Here is a 21,523-nt window from a genome sequence, read left to right on the forward strand (position 1 = left end):
GTTCTAAAGCAAAAGAGTAGTAAGGGTTAGGCAAAGATTAAATGACTTGCCTGTGTTCATATGTCTAGGAAGTGTCTGAGACCAGATGTAAACCCATGACCTCCCATCTCCAGGTCTGGCTTTCTATCCACAGAGCCACCTAGCTTCTAAAAGTTCTAAAGATTTATATACTTTAATTGTTTCTCCATTCTTGATCAACCCCCCTCCTCCAAACTCCCTTTTTCTACCTATCTAAAATCCAACCTATTTTCAAGTCCTTTCTTCTTTAGAAAATTCCTCCTTGCCACAACTCCTATGGTTTCTCCTTTTTTTAAAACCTAAAGATAAACCATGTTTATCTACTATCCATGACACACTCAATCATGTTGTCTTGTAATATCACATTTATTGTGATCTGTTACTGAGCTTTCTGTGTGTGTGTGTGTGTGTGTGGTGTGTGTGTATGTATCTCCTGCTTTCCTGTCTAGGTCAGCAGGCATTCAATAAATATTTGTAAACAAAGACAGTAGAGGAAGGAAGGAGGAAATGGGAGGGAAGGTTAGTTTTGTCTCTCTGGGGTCATGTAGAATTACCTAGAATGCTAAATGTTACATTGTAATAATAGAAGTAGTTTAGGACACATATGAGCACATACTAAATGTCATGGAAACAGCTAAGGATTTCTAGGACTGTTTATTTATTTATATGCATATTTATCTTATTTATTAAGTAATTAATATATAATATATAACATATATTATATTATCATTTATTTATTTATATTTTATTACTTAATTTTACTTGCGTCCCTTGAGTTTGACCCAGTACCTGCCTTTTACACATTTTCCCTAAGAATTTTGTTGAATCTTTAGATTATAAGTGAATGATGGGGGCCATCTGAAGATCCAGTCCAAGATCAAAGCAATCCGCTAAGGTTTACCAGAATCCTTAAGTACTAAAGGGCTGTCTGGGATCCCTAGAATAAGTGCTAACAAGAGAATATTGAAACAGTCCAAACTTGGTCCTAAGAGGAGGTTGGTTTGAACTGGACTAGCTTCAAAAATGTAATAAATTGAATTTGCCATTTCACTTACTGTAGCTGATTTTTCTGATATTTTCCCATGGATATAGATAGACCCTGTCACTTCTAATGTGGCTAATTTTGTATTGATGTATTTGGAAAATGGGCCAAGCAAAGTGGTTTTGATTGGACCTTGCTGATATATTGGTCTAACACATGCTTAGTCTAAAACATCTAGGATGAACAGGGTCGAGTAGTTAAATGAGCCTCAGCCACCTCTTATACCTTTTCAGGCTCTTCCTCACTTCTTCACCTACCCTCTATACATATTTGTGTTTCCTGTGTCACAATTTAAAGAGACTTCCTTTTCAATGCAGGAAATCTAGAGAGGAATGGAAAGTTTTCAAGTTAGGTTCAAGGCCTAAAGACACATCTGATTGCTGAGGCACAACTGGACCACAGCTGTCACTCCTGGATCAGGCCACAAATAATCTAGAGAGTTGAAGTGGGGGCACTAGAGCCTCATATGTCCAAATTATTTTTGAAAAAACCACTGCTATGTTCTTTGCTAAAAGTTCTACTACCTCCCATTTTTCCCCTTAGGGACATACTGTTTAGTTGTTCTCAGTTTATTCCCATTATGTGGCATTTTGAATGCATTTCACTGCTAAACATCACTAAGGGAATAACAATCAATTTTTGCATCACTATTTCCTTACTGTCATTCAACAATTCACCAAGACAAAGATCATCTGTGTGGGAGTGGGTGTTATAAGGTCATACTACCCACCCTGTCCTCCATGAATTCTTAAGTTTCATGGATTTAGTGACCTAATTTAAAAAAAAAATTAATATAGGTCAAAACTCAAACTAATTTTGCCAACATTTTAGTGAACATAGAAACCAAGAAGATTATTTGATGTTGAAATGCTTTTCCTTTACTTATGCTTTTTAATTCAAAGCTTTTGTGGGTATATGTAACATTTGGACAAACACAATACACTTCAACTACCAGAAAGAACCCAGGAAAGCAAGAATCTGTGAACTAATAAGACTTTACATAAGGGTGCAATTGGCTCCTTTATGTCATAATGAGTAAATAGCATAGGTAATTTGATCACATGCTGAAGTACGGACAATATTTCCCTGATGGATAGTAATACTCTCAATGGAGGTATTTTAGTATGAAATTAAAATAAGTATATGGGTTCTAAGTGAAACTAAGACACTAGAAGAAAATAACAATTGATAAATGTCTGGGTATTTATATTAAATGAACAGAGTATGCCAGTTTGTGATCATTGAGGAACAATCATTGTGATTTCTTGAGTTAGTGAACACAATCATGGTGTCATAGCCATTATTCCCTATACAATTCATGCATGAGAAACCAAGCACAACATGCAGTGATCCCATACACACCTTCAATTTTCTTTGTGAAACTAAGGCTGTAATTTTAAAGTGTATTTCATGAAAAAGGTGGGAAAAGATAGGAGAAAAATGAGGCATGGATAAAGGAGATGAGACAACAGATCTGGGGAAGATGATCTGGTCCTTAAACCTTAAACTTGGGGTTTTCAAGTCCTTAAGAGAAGGTAAAAGTCACCACAGAAGTTGACTGATTCCTCCTCACAAAATGCAGGAGAGTGCACTGAGAAATGAAAATTTAAATGATTTCAAGGGTTGATGAGTGGAGAACAGTATATGGTAGTGGGAAGGAGAATGGCCTTCATGGATTATCTCTAGAATAAGAGGAAGGAAAAAAGGACAAATATGACTCAAGAGAGTCAAGCATAGCTGAGACGTAATAAGAATCACATTTCCCAAGATCTCTAGGACAAAACACAATGTGTCTACCCATTGCCCAAATGATGAGAAGTTTCCAATTCTTTGAAAAGAGAAATTGATGGAGAAAATGCTAATTTTTAAAGTATTATCATACAATGAAAAAGCATACTGACTCACCATGAGGTTCAAATCCTACTTCTCCTGTTTACTACCTATATGGCCTTAGGAAAGTCACGTTATTTCTCTGGATCTCAATTTCTTTATTTATAAAATAAATAATTTGGACTCAGCCACTGAAAAGATTTCTATATCTATATCTATGATCCTATGATAAATCATGCCTCTGAGAAGAAGATAATAATCCAGCCATGATGTGGAAAATTGAATAAATTACAATTGTAAGAACAAAGAATGAGTAATATTTGAGCAATTGAAGAGCTGTGAGAAGATTAGACCAGGGAACCAAGCAAATGGTTAGACATAGAAAGACCCTGTCTTTCATTGGGATCTTTAGTTTCAAAGGCTATTCAGGAGCATACTTGAGCTTTCCCAATGCCTTTCTTTCCTTCCAGAGCCATAGATGCATGTTGGAGCAGTTTGAATCTCAAGTTAATTGAGAACAAAGAGAATGAAACTCTACTCATGTAGTAAGTTGTTTTCTGTTGTCTTCCTATTCATTTTGGTCCTGATTTAATCATTTAATGCTTTGATGCTGTTCATTGCTTGACCCTGGAAGGATAATAGAGAGCTCAATACCAAAACATTTGGCCTAGGCCCTTTCTAATCTCTCTCTCTCTCTCTCTCTCTCTCTCTCTCTCTCTCTCTCTCTCTCTCTCTCTCTCTCTCTCTCTCCTTCCCTTAATTCCTTCATTTATATTAATTAAAATCTCCATGAAACTCAGCTGACTTGGATATTTTCATATTTGGGAATTTTCCCATGGCGACCACTTAATTTTAGATTTTAAAGACACTAAAAATTATCTTTACAGTTTGGCCGAAACCTTTACAGTTTTGGCAATTCACAGTCTTGGAAAACCACATTTTCACAGTTACAAACTCCAACACCCCTCCCCCACAGACTGCACAGAGACATATTCTGTCAAAGCCCCAAGAGAAGAGAATGACAGAAAATCCCAAAACCAAAAAAATGAGAGGAGCAAGAGCACAAACAAATATGGAGAGTAAAGAAGGGATAAATATGAGCAAACAACAGACAAAGAATAAATTACAATAGCAGCTTCTATACAGGCAACAATGAACAAAAGGAAAAGAGGAGGAGGGATCATCAAATGATAAATCAGCAATATTAGCGATTTGGAAACAGGCTTTGGAAGAACTCAAAATGCAATTCAAAACACAATTAAGAGAGGCTGAAGACAATTGGGAAAAGGACTTAAAAATTAAGATAAGTCATCTGGAAACAGAAAATAGTATCTTGAAAGCCAAAATCAACCAGCTTAAAAGTGAAGCAAAGGAGATGAAAGATGAGGCAAAGAAAATGAAAGATGAGGCAAAGGAGATGATATATAAGGCAAAGAGGATGAAAGATGACCTCTAATGAAAATCATCCAGAAGGGAAAGGATGACCAAAAAGCCAGGGATGAAATCCAGTCCTTAAAAACCAGAATACAACAACTAGAATCAAGTGACCTCACAAGGCAGCAGGACACTATAAAACAAAACCAAAAGAATGGAAAAAAAATGAGGAAAATATGATGCATCTCATCCACAAAACAGAAGATTTAGAAAATCATTTGAGGAGAGACAATTTAAGAATCATTGGTCTACCAGAAGGCCATGACAAAAGAAAAAGCCTGGATATAATACTACAGGAAATTATTCAAGAAAACTGCCCCAATATTCAAGAACAAGAGGGAAGAGTGGAGTTTGAAAGAATCCACAGATCACCTCCTGTACTTAATCCCCAACTGACAACATCTAGGAAAGTTGTAGCCAAATTCAAGAACTATCAGACCAAAGAAAAGATATTACAAGCTGCCAAGAAGAAGTCATTCATATGCCATGGAACCACAATGAGGATAAAACAGGATCAGGCTGCATCTACACTGAAGGATTGAAAGGCATGGAATATGATATTCTGGAAAGCAAGGGAACTAGGTCTACAGTCAAGAATCAACTACCCATCAAAACTGACTATATTCTTACAAGGGAAAGTATGGTCATTCAACAAAATAAAAGAATGCCAAGATTTTGTAAAGAAAAGACAAGACCTGAACAGAAAATTTGATTTCCAAGCACAGAACTCAAGAGAATCATCAAAAGGTAATTTAAAAAGAGGGAAAAAAAGAAAAAACAAAACAAAACAACCAAAAATAAAACTTTTCTTTTTAAGAGACACAATAAGTTAAAATGATATGTATACCTATAAGAAAAGATGTCATTGGTAACTCTTAAAAATTGTTGTTATCATCTGGGCAGCTAGAAGAATTACACTTAGAGGGAACAGTGACCAACTGTATAGGATGAAATAACAAGAAATAAATAGGTATATAGATATATGTATGCATAAATTCATATACATGTATATATATGTTTATATATATATATATATATATACATTCAGAGCTTTAAAAGAGGTTAATACTAAAAGAAATGGGGAAAGAAACAAAAGGGGGTAAATTTATATGTCACAAAGAAGCCCATGGTGGGAGGGGAAGAACATCAATACACTAGAAGGGTAAAGAGGTTGGAGATAGGAAATACTCAATTCTTACATGGATTGAAATTGACCCAAAGGGGAAGAACAATCCAATCCATTGGGGCAAAGGATAGATTCGCGTCCTATAGGGGTGTAGAAGGGTAACAAAGAGACTGGTGGGGAGGGAAGCAGTGTAAGGGAGGGAGAGGGTGAGCATGTAGTTTTAAAAAGGCTGCAAAGAAAATAAGAAGAGAGGGGGTAGAAAGGGAAGTAAAATAAGGGTGGGAACTAGGGGGACTGATTAAAAACAAACATTGGTGTAGAAGGGAATAGTAAAAGAAGAAGAGGCAGGACTAGGAGTAGAAATCAAAATTCTGGGAAATACAAAGCTGCTAATCATAACTCTGAATGTGAATGGAATGAACTCACCCATAAAATGCAAGTGAATAGCAGAGTGGATTAGAATCCAAAACTCTACCCCATTTTGTCTACAAGAAACACACAAGAGGAAGGTAGATTCACATAGGGTGAAAGTAAGAAGATGGAGCCAAATCTATTGGGCATCAACTGATAAAAAGAAGGCAGGAGTCACAATCATGATATCTGACAAAGCCAAAGTAAAAATAAATCTAGTTAAAAGAGACAGGGAAGGTAATTACCACCTGATAAAAGGCAGTATAGACAATGAGGAAATAGCAGTATTCAACATGAATGCACCAAATGGCATAGCATTCAAATTTCTAAAGGAAAAACTAGGGGAGCTTAAGGATGAAATAGATAGAAAAACTATACTAGTAGGAGAACCTAACCTTCTCCTATCCAAACCAGATAATAAATAAGAAATAGGTAAGAGAAGTAAACTAAATCTTAGAAAAAATAGTTAGTAGACACGTGGAGAAAAATAAATAGGGACAAAAAGAAATATACCTTCTTTTCAGCAGCACATAGTACATTCACAAAAATTGACCATGTATTAGGGCATAAAAATATTGCAAACAATTGCAAAAGAGCAGAAATAATAAATGCAACCTTCTCGGATAACAATGCAATGAAAATAATAATTAGTAAGGGTAAATGGAGATGTAAGTCAAAAATTAATTGGAAATTAAACAATATGATTCTCCAAAACCGGTTAAAGAACAAATCACAGAAACAATAGTTTCATTAAAGAAAATGACAACGATGAGACATCCTTTCAAAACCTATGGGATACAGCCAAAGCAGTACTCAGGGGGAAATTTATAACCTTGAGTACATATATTAACAAATTAGAGAGGGCAGAGGTCAATGAATTGTGCATGCAAATAAAAAACTAGAAAGTAAACAAATTAAAAATCCTAAGATGTAGACTAAATTAGAGATCCTAAAAATCAAAGGAGAAATTAATAAAATCGAAAGCCAAAGAACTATTGATTTAATAAATAAAACTAGAAGCTAGTACTTTGAAAAAACAAATAAAATAGACAAAGTACTGGTCAGTCTAATTAAAAAAAAGGAAAGAAGGAAACCAAATTGAAGGTATCCAAGATGAAAAGGGAGACCTCACCTCTAATGAAGAGGAAATTAAGACAATCATTAAAAACTATTATACCCAATTATATGGCAACAAATATGGAAATCTAGGTGATATGGATGAATACTTATAAAAATATAAATTGCCTAGACTAACAGAGGAAGAAATAAATTACCTAACCAACCTCATATCAGAAAAAGAAATTGAACAAGCCATCAAAGAACACCCTAAGAAGAAATCCCCAGGTCCAGATTGTGACAAGGAAATCACTTTAAAAGACTGATATATATTACAAGATGGATGCACAAATGAATTCTATCAAACATTCAAAGAACAACTAATCCCAATATTATACAAACTGACAGAATAAGCAAAGAAGGAGTTCTACCAAATTTATTGTATGACACAAGTATGGTACTAATCCCAAAACCAGGCAGGTCAAAAACAGAGAAAGAAAACTGTAGACCAATCTCCCTAATGAGTATAGATGCAAAAATCTTAAATAGGATACTAGCAAAAAGACTCCAGCAAGTCATCACAAGGGTTATTCACTATGACCAGGTAGGATTCATACCAGGAATGCAGGGCTGGTTCAATATTAGGAAAAACATCCACATAATTGACCATATTAACAAGAAAACTGACAAAAATCACATGATTATCTCAATAGATGCAGAAAAAGCCTTTGATAAAATACAACACCCATTCCTATTGAAAACACTAGAAAGTATAGGAATAGAAGGGCCTTTCCTAAAAATAATAAACAGTATCTATCTAAAACCATCAGCAAACATCATCTGCAATGGGGATAAACTAGAAGCCTTCCCAATAAGATCAGGAGTGAAACAAGGATGCCCATTATCACCTCTATTATTTAACATTGTACTAGAAACACTAGCAGTAGCAATTAGAGAAGAAAAAGAAATTGAAGGCATTAAAATAGTCAAGGAGGAGACCAAATTATCGCTCTTTGCAGATGACATGATGGTCTACTTAAAGAATCCTAGAGAATCACCAAAAAGCTAGTCAAAATAATCAACAACTTTAGCAAAGTTGCAGGATACAAGATAAACCTGTTTAAGTCATCAGCATTTCTATATATCTGCAACCCATTTCAGCAGCAAGAATTAGAAAAAGAAATTCCATTTAAAATCACCCTAGACAATATAAAGTACTTATGAATCTATCTGCGAGACAAACACAGGAACTATATAAACACAACTACAAAACACTCTCCACACAATTAAAACTAGATCTAAACAATTGGAAAAACATTGATTGCTCATGGATAGGATGAGCTAACATAATAAAAATTACAATCTTGCCCAAATTAATTTACTTATTTAGTGCCATACCCATTGGACAACCAAAAAACTTTTTTTTACTGAATTAGAAAAAAAATAACAAATTTCATTTGGAAGAAAAAAACATCAAGGATAATCAGGGAAATCATGAAAAGAGATGCAAAGGAAGGAGGACTTGACATCCCAGAAATCAAACTATACTATAAAGCAGTGGTCATCAAAACAATTCGGTACTGGCTAAGAAACAGAAAGGAGGAACAGTGGAATAGACTACGGATAAATGACCTCAGCAAGACAGTCTATGATAAGCCCAAAGATACCAGTTTTGGGGACCAAAACCCACTGTTTGATAAAAACTGCTGGGAAGATTGGAAGACAGTATGGGAGAGATTAGGTTTGGATTAACATCTCACACCCTACACCAAGATAAACTCAGAATAGGTGAAAGACCTGAATATAAAGAAGGAAACTATAAGCAAATTAGGTGAACACAAAATAGTATACTTGTCAGATATTTGGGAAAGGAAAGACTTTAAAACCAAGCAAGAGCTAGAAAAAAATCACAAAATGTAAAATCAATAATTTTGAATACATCAAATTAAAAAGTTTTGTACAAACAAAGCTAATGCACCCAAAATTAGAAGGGAAGCAGCAAATTAGGAAACAATCTTCATTACAAAAACCTCTGACAAAGGTCTAATTATTCAAATTTATAAAGAGCTAAACTAATTGTACCAAAAAATCAAGCCATTCTCCAATTAATAAATGGGTAAGGAAAATAAATAGGCAATTTTCAGTTAAAGAAATCAAAACTATTAATAAGCACATGAAAAAGTGTTCTAAATCTCTTATAATCAGAGAAATGCAAATCAAAACAACTTTGACGTATCACCTCACACCTAGCAGATTGGCTAACATGAGCAAAGGAAAGTAATGAATGCTGGAGGGGATGTGGCAAATTTGGGATATTAATGCATTGCTGGTGGAGTTGTGAATTAATTGATCCAACCATTCTGGAAGGCAATTTGGAACTATGCCCAAAGGGTACTAAAAGACTGTCTGCCCTTTGATCCAGCCATAGGTGGGTTTGTACCCCAAAATGATAATAAGGAAAAAACATGTACAACAGATGTTCCAGAGAGATAAGAAGTCATCAAGGAGTCCCAGAATTTGAACACCAATTCTACAGAATCCAGAAAGAGTAGAATTATAGATTAAATAAACAAAAAATCTAAAGAAGAAATGTCTGGCTTTTGTGATTTTCAATCTTTAATATACTCTACTTCCAAATAATCATGTACTAGCACCTTCTCTTACGCAACTGCCACAAGCACCAGAATTGTTTCAAGTATCTTCCCAACAAGTCCTATCAAAACTCCCAATTACATAGCACAACTAATTTTTATTTTTTATTTTTCTGGCATTTTGTAATCCATGCTCTCTCCCTCCTTTCCTCTCTCCCTCTCATCACTCCCCCTTCTCTAAGACTGAAGATAAAATGAAATAGATCATGCATATATTATACAACATATATTCCAATGTTCATTATGTTGTGAAAGAAGACATATCACTTAAACTAGAGGAAAATTCATGGAAGAAATAAAGTGAAGAATCACATGTTTCAAACTTCATTCAAACTCCATTAGTTTCTTCTATGGCAATGGATAGCCTTTTTTGTTCATGAGACCCTTGGTCTGGTCCTGGATCTTTGCATTACTTATACTAGTTGTCATTCCCAACTGATCATCATACTTCATTGCTATTACTGTCTACAGTGTTCTCCTGGTTCTATTCACTTCATTTTATATCACTTCATTTAAGTCTTTCCTGATTTTTTTTGTGATCATCTTGTTTGTCATTTCTTAAGGCACTATAATATTCAAATACGATAAATTACCACAACTTGTTTGGCTATTTGCCAACTGATGGACATCCCTTTAGTTCCCTTACTATAAATGATCTTAGCTAGATTTTACTGCCTCTCCCTTAAGCCTACTAAGTATTTCTTAGTAGCCTAAATGAAACGCTGGTAGAATTTAAGGCTATTTGGGTCAGTAAGACAGATAATCTATTAAAATTGTCAGACTCCCTAAAATCATACTACTTTCTATCCACCTATAAATCTGCCAAACTTGAAAACAGGGGTCTTAGAACCAGTAAGGGAATAAGGGTCTCTATGCCAATCCTCTCTTCTATGGGAGAAAAGTGGTGGCTTATTGGTTTAATTATGCCAAATCTTCTATTTTCTAGATGATGGTTGAAGTAAGGACTAATTTGAGATGTTTTTGACCAGGAACCCAATAAACACTCTGTCTCACTATCATTTAGGAGTAGGCACATTTGTCATTTGGGTGAACCAGTTCCTAGACTACCTAAATTACATGCTCTTCTTGATGTAGAAGCACAGACCTGACTATCTATACTCTCCCCTACAGTATAGAGACCTAAGAATCTTCAAAAGAACCTCAAGAAAACTTTAATCTTCTTAGTTCTCAATTCACTTTCCTCTGGTTGAAGTAGAAGATAGGAGAATAGCTTTAAATCCCTTTGTTTACTTTTTCACTAAGCCTGGTCCCAATTTTGCTCCTTTGTTCTCCTTGATTGAAGAAAGGGGGAGGAAAAGGAAAAATTTGGCCTTATGTGGGTATTTTATGGTAGGGAAAGAGGATTGACTATTAGAGAGGCAGAATTAGTCTGGTGACCTGGATCCCAAGATTCCACTTTCCCCAGGTTACTACTGTTCAGGATCAACTCAAAATCAGGACACATCACTGGAAAATCCAGCTCCTATTCTAGTGCTGATCTTGATGTCCTCAAATATACAAAAGGATTTGCTACTTAGGAACTTATATAAAATTAAAAGGTTTGGGCTGCCACCATAGCTCACTCTTCTCCAAACATGGAGCCAGGCTCTGGTCAGGTATGATCACTCTTCATAATTGTTTTGTTTTATTCCCATCATGAAACATGATGCTGTCTGCTCAGAACTCATAAGTATTAGGGAGAATATTGGTCATGGCTTTTAAAAAATACATTAAAATTTAAAGAAAGGCCTTTGTTTAAATAACATCAGGATTGTGACACAAGCTGAAAAATGCCAGGAAATTCCAAGCTAAAGGCAGATAATTCATCCTTAACACATGCTGTGGTGCCTATTTTCCATTTTTCTCATGAGTCTACAAACAGGGTTGGGGTGCTGGGCTAACACTACATTTTCTAGGTCTTGTCAGTTCATGTCATAACCTTAGCATTACTCAGACTTTTCTTTATTATTTAATAATAATATGAGATTACACTGATGCCTTTCTCCTATTTCTGTTTAATGCTGAACAAGCATTTTTGGCACTCACAATTCAAATTACAGTCATTTTGACCTGTGCCTCGGTATGTTTGGCAATGTATCTAAATATCTTGCCCCATCATCTATCCCAAAGGCCTTAGAAATTATTGTCACATTCTTGTTCTTAGCTCATATAAAAATCTGTAATCAACAGCCTGTCTGAAATCCTAAAGTTAACACATAACTTGTAGGAGCTTAGAAGGAGGAGAGGCTTGAAATGAAGCAGAGAGGGCTTATTTTTGTTTGTTTTGTTTTGCTTTATCCAGCTGGGAGACTCTGGTACTTATAAATGAAGCATGAATCTTATGTCACTCTAGAATTATGTCCCACCTACTTCCACTCCCATTTTTAAGGCAGAAACTTTCTATTCATCAATCTGAGAGTATTTCTGTGGTTCTGTAAACTGTGAGAGCCTTTGTAAGGTAAGAGAGCAGACCATAGGTATAGGCATTTTGTATTCTGGGAAATCAGAGGATGATGCCAACTTATTGGCATCTGTGAATGATGCTGAAAAGCTGAAAAACCGACATTGACATGATGTTTTGATTATCCTCTCTTTTGTTGTCAGTGATTACAGAAGAACAAGGAAAATCATTAGACTATGTTGAAAACAGACCATCATTGGAATAATTAAAGAGAGAGTCCAGGGTGCTATTATGGAAGAAGCAATTATTAATCAACAAGTATTTACAGAGCTCTTCAGTGTTAAATGAAAGGGAGAGAGGGCAAAAAAATGTGAAAGTCACAATCATTACCTTGAAAGAATTTATGATCTCTCTCTTACATAGTCTGTATAATACTTTAATATTTGACTTTAGCTTGAGTAATCCACTTTGAAGCTATGGACCCCTTAAATGTAGGCACTCCTACCAATGAAGCAAATTAAAAATCATTGGTGTCAATGCCAGAACTGAGGTCCAAAAGGCATCAGTTCAAATCCGGTCTCAGAAATTTCCTGGCTGTATGACCCTGGACAAGGCAGTTAATATCAATTGTTTATCCCTTATTGTTCTTCTGCCTTGAAATGAATATTTGTATAAATTCTAAAATAGAAGGTAAGACTAAAAAAGGATCATTGGTGCCAAAAACCATCTTATATATTCTTTGTTTACCTCCCCCAATAAATCTGTGACCAAGGATCTTTCCAGTATGCTAGATGACTTCATCTGATATTGAATGAATTGCATTTAATGGTAGAAGGCATTTAATGTTATTATTATCAGGTATCCCTTTCTTTAATCACCTTTTTATTTTTATTTTTTCATCTTGAGTCATATATTTCTCTGACATAGCTCTCAAGCAAAAATCTTCATTTGTGCTATGTTCCTACTCATATTCACTATCAATTAAACAGTCAACAAACATTTATTTTAAGTGATAGCACTATGTGCCAGCCACTGTGGAAGTACTGGAGTCACAAGGACAAAAATGAAGCAATTTTTTCCCTTAAGGAAATTGCAATCTATTGGGACAAACAACATATACATATATAAGTCCATGCACAATCTCTGTATTACCCTTTAGAAGATTATTCATGTCAGCTATTTAGAAAATGATATTTTATGACCTGCATTCATTTCCCAGCCAGCTGAACTCCTGGATATCATGATCTCTAGAAACTCACCATTCTCAAATGAAATCAACTAAACTCCTATTTCCTTAGTTCTTTGTCCCTGGAATTCCAACCTCCCTCCATTTGGAGAGATTGGTGGGCAGAGTGGAGAGCAGAGAACTCTTTAAAGAGGAAGTCCAAGGCAATCATCTCCCACTCTGACAGTAGACTTTATTATAGCCTCTGTGCCGTGCACCCTCTCTCCTTTTCAACTTCATTTTCTGAATTGACCTGCCCATTAGATTGTGAGGTTCTTGAGTACAGGGACTGTCCTTCATATCCTCAGCTCTTACAACCGTACCTGGAATATAGCAAGCATTTAATGATCATTGACCTTCGACTATTTCAGCCATAGAAAACACTAACTAATATTTGGTGTTTAAAAACAGGAAACTGTTCCATGGAGAAGCTTGGGGACCTGAAAAGAACTGTATTGGGGCAGGTAAAGGGCTCAGTGGATTGAGAGCCTCTAAAAGGAAATCCAAATAATTCTCTCCTTCCTATTCAATTTTGGGCCCAGCTCTTTGTCCATCCACAGTTTCTGCCCAAGTTATTTGTACCAGTGAACCTCTATAATGTGAGTTATATATCCCACTGCATGTCATAGTTTGGACAACTGGCTTTTTTCATCCACATGGGACAGAGATGTATCTTTGGTCTTTGAATAGTTATATATTATCAATGTTATATATTATCAATGTAAAATAAAAATAATAATTACTGACATTTTTATGGTATTTTACAATTTGAACAAAGTGTTTTACGTGCATACCTTATTTGATCATCACAAAAAACCCTAAGAAGAAAGTAGTACAATTGTCATTATCCCCATTTTACATATGAGAAAGCTGAGGCTCATGAAAATTAAATGTTTAGTTAAGTCATAAAGTCATAAAGTCATAAAGTCATAAGTCATAAAGGGTTACAGGATGAAGATTGAGACTGTGAATTCATAGTCATAAGGAACTCCTAGAACTCCCTTTACCAGTATAGGTCAACAGCTTCTCTGCAACTCATAGTCTTGGTGAGTTACCTGATACATTGAGTGGTTGGCAACAAGGTTTCAAAATGGTTAGAGCACTAGGCTTGGAGTTAGGAAGACTGATCTGGTCTCAGACACTTACTAGCTGTGTGACCTTGGAAAAGTTCCTGTTTGTCTCAATTTCCTATTCTGGAAAATGAACTGGAAAAGGAAATAGCAAACCACTCTAGTATCTTTGCCAAGAAAACTCTGAATGGGATCATAAAAGAGCCAGACACAATTGGAAAAAACTAAAACAATAAAAAAGATGCTTGACCATAGCTTGTGCTTGACAAAGGGGACACATAGACCCAACTCTGATTTCTTGGCCAGCTCTCTGTCAACTCTTCCACCCTTGTTCTTTTGTCCAAGTTATGCAGTTAGCAAATGGCAATGCTGGCCCAAAAATCCAAGCCTTCATACTTCTTAATCCTCTTCCTATTATACTATTATGCAGAACCATCCAGGTCATATTATTTGGTCATTCAAAGGACTATATGCAACGAACCAGGAGAATTGAAGTCAAACTTCTTTGAACTCTTGTTTAAATAATGATGACTACTAACTACATAGCTAGGAAATTGCTTCCTCAAGTGATTCTAGTCATTCACCCAATTAGAGTAAAGACTCCCATAGAAAGTGAACTGTGTCCAAATATCCTATAGCATATGTTCAGTGCCGAGTACTCCATAAATGCCCAGATGCAAGGAAGGTCCAATTTCACATATCATTTTTTCATTCTTTCTAATAAAAAAGTTTATTACAAGCTCAAAAAATTGTGTGCCAAGAATAAAAAATACTAAGTGTTAAATAAAAAACAAAACAATGACAACAAAATCCCACATAGATGGTTGACAGAATCCAAAAAAAAGGCTATTATCAGAGGGGAAAAAGTCATCTTTCCCCCCTAAAATGAAATTTATACCTAAATGTTACTGTAGGATTTTTTCTGCAATAATAGTGTGTGCCAATCTGTATGGAATGGCTGACAAAAATGTGGCTTATGAATATGATGGCATATTATTAACAAAAATTGTGAAATTGTCAAAGAAATGTGGGAGAGTATGTAAAAATGATTTAAAGGAAAGAAAAATAGACCCAGGGGTACAATCAGATAAGGATTACAGTAATAAAAATGAAAAAAAATGCTAAAAGGCTTCTGAACACAGATTCAATCCAATAACTGATATTATCCTAGCAAAAACAGATGATGAAACCTATTTTCACTCATTCAGTAGAAAGAGAGGTGGATATTGAATGAGATATGATAGATATATAGATATATATAACCCATCAGAGACAGGGAGCTAGAGAGTTTGACTTAGAAACAGGAAATCCTGCATTCAAATTTGGCCTCAAACACTTACTAGCTGTGACCCTGGGCAATTCACTTAATTGCCTTGTGGCCTTAATTCCAGTGGTCTTAAATCCACTGGAGAAGGAAATGGCCAACCACTACTATCTTTTCCAAGAAAATCCAATGGCAGCATTGGAATGTTATCGTCCACAGGGACCACAAAGAGTAGGATCTGGCTGAACAACAAAATGATTATCCTATCAGATAAAGTCACTTCGTAGGTTTTGCTTAACTGTTTTTATTTATTACATGGTAGGGTTTTATGGAAGGAAATAAAAGAAAATAACTATGGTATAATAATCAAGGAATCAATTAAAAAATTAGGAGGAGGGAAGACAATTGAAAGAATAGGGAAGTACACAACCTGTGACAAGTTAGTTGTGAAGTAGAAATCAAGTGAGCCAAAAAGGAATAAGGAACACCCAGCAAGGCATCTCACAATCAATAATAAATTCTTTATATCTGTGGAAGGAAGGAAGGAAGCCAGTTAAGGAATTTGGGGGTAGAGCAAAGGGAGCACCCAGGGAGGCACAGGAAATGACTGGCTGAATAAATCCTTTGCTTCTATCTTCACTAAAGAGGCAATTAGGGAGATTTCCTCTTTTAAACTGTCTATGAAGTCAGTAGACTGAACATAGCAGATCAAAGATTGCTCAATACCAAGTATATTCTATCTAGGCCAAATGGCAAGATAAATGTCCCTAGAATTTTCTGGTGTCTCATGGAAAGCTTGTTTTCTAGAATTCTAGGTGGGTACAATTCTCCATAATGAAGTGATCAAAGAATGAATTGGTAATTATTTTTTTTTTAGAAATGTCTACATTATTTTAATGTATCAGGTATCTTAGTGGGGAAAAAAATGAAGAATGAGAAATTCCTTCCCCCATACATAGCACAGTAATTGGATTACTGAATCAGAAATCAGGAAAACTTTATTTCTAATTTGACATCAGACATTTACTGACTGTATGATCCTGGTCAAGTCTCTTAACCTCTGCTTCAGTTTCCTCATCTGTAAAGTAGGATAATAATAGCCCCTATCTCATAGGATTATTGTGAGGATTAGATGAAAAAAATGTTTGTAAAACACTTAGCACACACAGTGCCTGGCATATACTAAACACAATATGAATGTTGTTCAGTTTTCTCTGATTATCATCTCCTTTGGAGTTTTTCTGGAAAAGATACTGGAATAATTTGTCATTCCCTTTTCTGGCTCATTTTACAGATAAAGAAATCCTTGCCAACAAGGTTAAGTGACTTGCCTGGGTCATATAGCTAGCTAGTAAATGTCTGAGGCTGGATCTGAACTCAGGTCTTCCTGATTCCAGGGCTGGCACTATATCCATTGTACCAACTTGCTGCCTCATATAAATGTTAGCTATTATTATCATATCCAATCAGTTGCTAAATTTTCCTGCTTCTACCTTCACATATCTTCCATCTACCCCCTGTTCTCCATTCATATAACTATCACATTCATTCAGGCTCTCTTATCACCTCTTATTTAGATTGTTGCAAAAGCCTCCTTATATATCTCTTTATCTCAAATCTCTTACCATTGTGGTCCTTTCTAAACTCTTCCTTAAAGTCCCACAAGCCTAGAATGTGTCTCTCCTTACTTCCATCCCTCAGGAGCTTTTTGATGCAATTCAAGGATCATCTTCTTCATGAATCTTTTCATGCGTCCTCCAATTGCTAGTATTCTCTCTCCCAAAATAACTGATGAGAGCACAGATAACTGGAATGTCCAGAGATTCCCTGTGTTCAATTGAATTGAATTCAGTGTACAAGATATCATTCCAAAGGAAGTCAATTGAATTGAACTCTGAAATTTGGTATATTTGTGATGTTTGGTAATTCATTTAACATTACTGTGCCTCAGTTTCCTTATAAAATGAGAGGGTTGACTAGTGGAACTGCTCACTGCCTACGGATGGGAGTTGGAAGGAGGGGAGTGAAAGAACATGAATCATGTAACCAGAAAAATATTCTGTCAATTAATTAAATAAAAATTTTCAAATAAAAAAGAAATATCACATTAAAAAATAAGATTAAATTAGATGGACTTTAAAATCTCTTTCAACTCTAAATATAGGATCTTACTGTCCTGTGACCTTATGATCAATAAGCATTTATTAAAAACCTTCTAAATTCAAGAATGTTATTTTGGCAATAGAGATACAAAAGTACTAAAAAGAAAGAATTCTTGCCTCAAAGAGGTAGGAAGCACACAACAAAAACTAAAATATGTATCTTGAACTGAATGTGAAGATGGTGGACAAAAGAGAATCTTTCTTTCAAGCTAATTCATCTAACTCTCCTTCCAAAGAGAATGCTATCCCAGAGAAATCTTATTAGTATTCCATAAAACCTGTTGTGTGTCTTGGCTACCTCCTGGATTGCTGGTGAGGTTCAAATAAGTTAATGTATATGAAGTGTTTTGGAAATTTCAAAATAAATAATAGCTATTATAATAGAATCAAGGGATTTTTTACTGTAAAAGATTTTCTATGCCATCTTGAAAAAATTACAGCAAGTTCACCTTGATCTTCTGTGGTTTCTTGCCTTTATTTTATTTTATTTTTCAGAAAACATACAGTTGCCCCAGAGTGGTTCCCTATCTCTATGCTTGAAGTCCTAGAGCCAGTATCACACAGGCCAGTGAAGAATTGCCTTGTTGATCAACCATCAAAGGGTTTCCCCCATGGTGACTTGACACCAGCAGAATCATCTCTACTAGGACCATCTGGAATTGATCTTTGAGCATTTCCTTCTAAGTTCTCTCCAGACTGACAAAGTTCATGGGTCAGTAATTCTCTCAGACCACTGAAAATGCTGAGATGGAATCCCCTGGTGTTTCTCCACCCCCTACTATAATACCAAGATGTCTCTACCAGAGGTTGCCAACCTTGTAAATAAAACAATTATTAGCTTAATGAAAAGTTATGACATGTATATGTATATTGTGGTGTGTTATAGAGAAAAGAGCAATGGAATTGAGATCAGACAAAACGGGTATCTGTTTGCATCACTTACTGCTTGTCTCTTCCTCTCTCTATTTTCAGTTTCATAATCTGTAAAATAAGGAGGCTGGAGTAGATGATCTCCAAGGTTTTGTCTAACTCTATATCTTATCTTTAGAATTAATTATAATTAACATTTGACAGTTTTGATTTTTAATGGTGATTAATAGTCAAGGTATTTGGGGCTTTTCAAAGCCAAATAGCATCGTAAAAGTATGGCTTATGAGACCACATATGCTGTCAGTTACTTGAAATTCACAGGTAGAATGGTGTAACTGGACTGAAAATTTGTTTAAATGAGTACAGCAAGAAACAGAAATTCAAGAAGGACCAGGAAAACATGATGTTTGCAATGGGAAATAATTGATGATTAGCTCCTATATAGTCAATGTTGTTTCATTTTATTTTATTTTCTGATTCAACAACTATTAGATTTATTCCACAGTCTGTTAAAAGTTTACATGACCAAATATACAATCTAGTTTATTTACTTTGGACCGCTGTATGTCTGAAACCGAAATATTCATTCAGACATTAATAAATTAGGATAATTTGTTTGGTCCTTGTAATAATATGCCTTAGGAAATAAAATAGAGATCTTGTTTTACAAGAAACAACATCTATTATGTGTTTAACAGTCAGAGTAATGCATAACATTGAAACTAAAAACTTAATGTGACTTTAAGTTTCATCAATAAAATCCCAATGACCAGAATGAGTGGAACAGTCAACAAAAATCATTCAGTCAACAAGTATTTATTAAGCAGAAATTATATGCCAAGCACTGTGCTGGACATTGGAAATTATATTTACATAAAGTTTGAATGTATATATGTATGTATATGTGTTTATGTGTATACACAAAGAATGAAATAAGCACTGGGTTCTAAGGACTTATATTCTACAAAGAGAAATAATGCCTACATTTATCAATATATTCAGTATAAATATACATGGAATAAACACAAGAAAGTTATGGAAAGAGAGAGCTCTATTAATTGAGGAAATCAGGGAAATCTACAGGTAGAAAGTGGTGCTTAAGCTGTGTCTTGAAGGAAGTGAGGGATGCTATGATGAGATGAGGAGAGTATGCATTTTAGACGTGGGAAATGGCCAGTACAAAGACATAAAGGACAAAGATGGAGCAGTATGTATTAGAAACCAAGAAAAGTCCAGCTCAGTTAGAATGCAGACAATGGAAAAGGGAGAATGGATAATGACAATTAACAGTGATAAAACCACATATTTATTTGTCTCCTTAAGATTTGCAAAGCTTTTATGAATAACAACTCATTTTATCCTAACAACTTTGAGTTAGGTGCTATTATTTTACAGATAAGGAAACTAAAATAGACAGAGGTTAAATGACTTGCCCAGGGTCACACAGTCCTTAAGTATCTGATGCTAGATTTGTGTAATTAGAATTTTGTACCCAGGACTCTGTTTCCCAGAATCCCACTTTCATCCACAGTTACATCCTTATGTTTTGGAGATAAAGTTTCTGTAACCCTGCCCCCTCTTCTCTCTTCTTCCCTGAACATGGCAGGGAAAAACTACTCTTTATTCAGGCTTTATTTTTCCTCTACTTCAAGTGATTATTAAAAAATCTTATAAAACATAATACTTGATGCTATTGGATATTAATTTTAATCTTACATTTCCCAGAAGTGGGATTCTCCGAAACAGGGTCCTGGGGTACAAAATTCAAATTACACAGATTTTAATCCAGGTCTTCTTGACTCCAGGACCATCATACTCACTCTCTCTCTCTCTCTCTCTCTCTCTCTCTCTCTCTCTCTCTCTCTCTCTCTCTCTCTCTCAATTATACTATCTCTTAACTATACCACTTAGATAGGTATGATGGATAAAGACACTAAAAAGATGAATTATGGCCAACTTTTGATAATATTACTATAATCTGCCACCAGTCATAAACAAAGAGGTTTTTAGTCCACTTCTGATCAACACATTCTAGGAAAGACATTGATAATCTATAGTGTGCCAAGGAAAGAGGCAAGCAAGGGTTATGAATCATACCACATGAGGATCAGCTGAAGAACCCTTGGGGTGTTTAACCTGGAGAATCAAAGACTTAGAAAAAGGATGAGACATAATAGCTGTATTCAAAATATTTTAGAGTGGTCAGAAGTGGGGACAGAAATATGGCTCAGTGGATAGAAAGCCAAGCCTAGAGACGAGGTCCTAGGTTCAAATCAGGTCTCAGACACTTTGTAGCCATGTGATCCTGGGCAAGTAATAATCCCAGTTACCTATCTTTGCCACTCGCTTACTCTGGAACCAATATTTAGTATCAGTTCTAAGACAGCAGGTAAGGGTTTAAAACAAAACAAATGAACAGAAAAGAGTGTTCAGAAAGAAAAAGATTTGATCTGGCTGTACAAAAAAAGTCAAAATTATGACTAATTTGGGGGAGATAAAGGAAGATGGCAGTCCATGTAAAAGGAAGAAAATTTTAATTGGATGCCACAAATTATCCAGAGGAGATTCATCCTTTATAGACTAGTTGAACAATGTGGAAGTCCCTGCCAATACCTAATATTTCACAAGTTTATTGACTTCTGAAACCCAGACATCTATTTTCCCAAGGTTGCCAAAATGTTCTCTTGTTTCCTCCCTTCCAGATATTATACAATATTATTCTGAATATAATTAAAGATTCTTTTTTGTTGGCAATAGAAATGTCATCTTTTCAATCACTCGCCTACTCTCAAAATGGCATCCCATCTTTATGAAGTTAAAGATATTTCAGGTTTCAAGTTTTCCTTAAAAGAAAAAAAAGGGGGGCAGAACTTGACCTTAGTAAACCATCTCCTTTAATTTAATTTTCTTTCCACATTTTTGTTTTATCACTTTGATCCCTTCTTTGCAGAAAAAAGGCCTTT

The sequence above is a fragment of the Monodelphis domestica genome, chromosome 2, assembly GCF_027887165.1.
Source record: "Monodelphis domestica isolate mMonDom1 chromosome 2, mMonDom1.pri, whole genome shotgun sequence".
NCBI lineage: Eukaryota > Metazoa > Chordata > Mammalia > Didelphimorphia > Didelphidae > Monodelphis > Monodelphis domestica.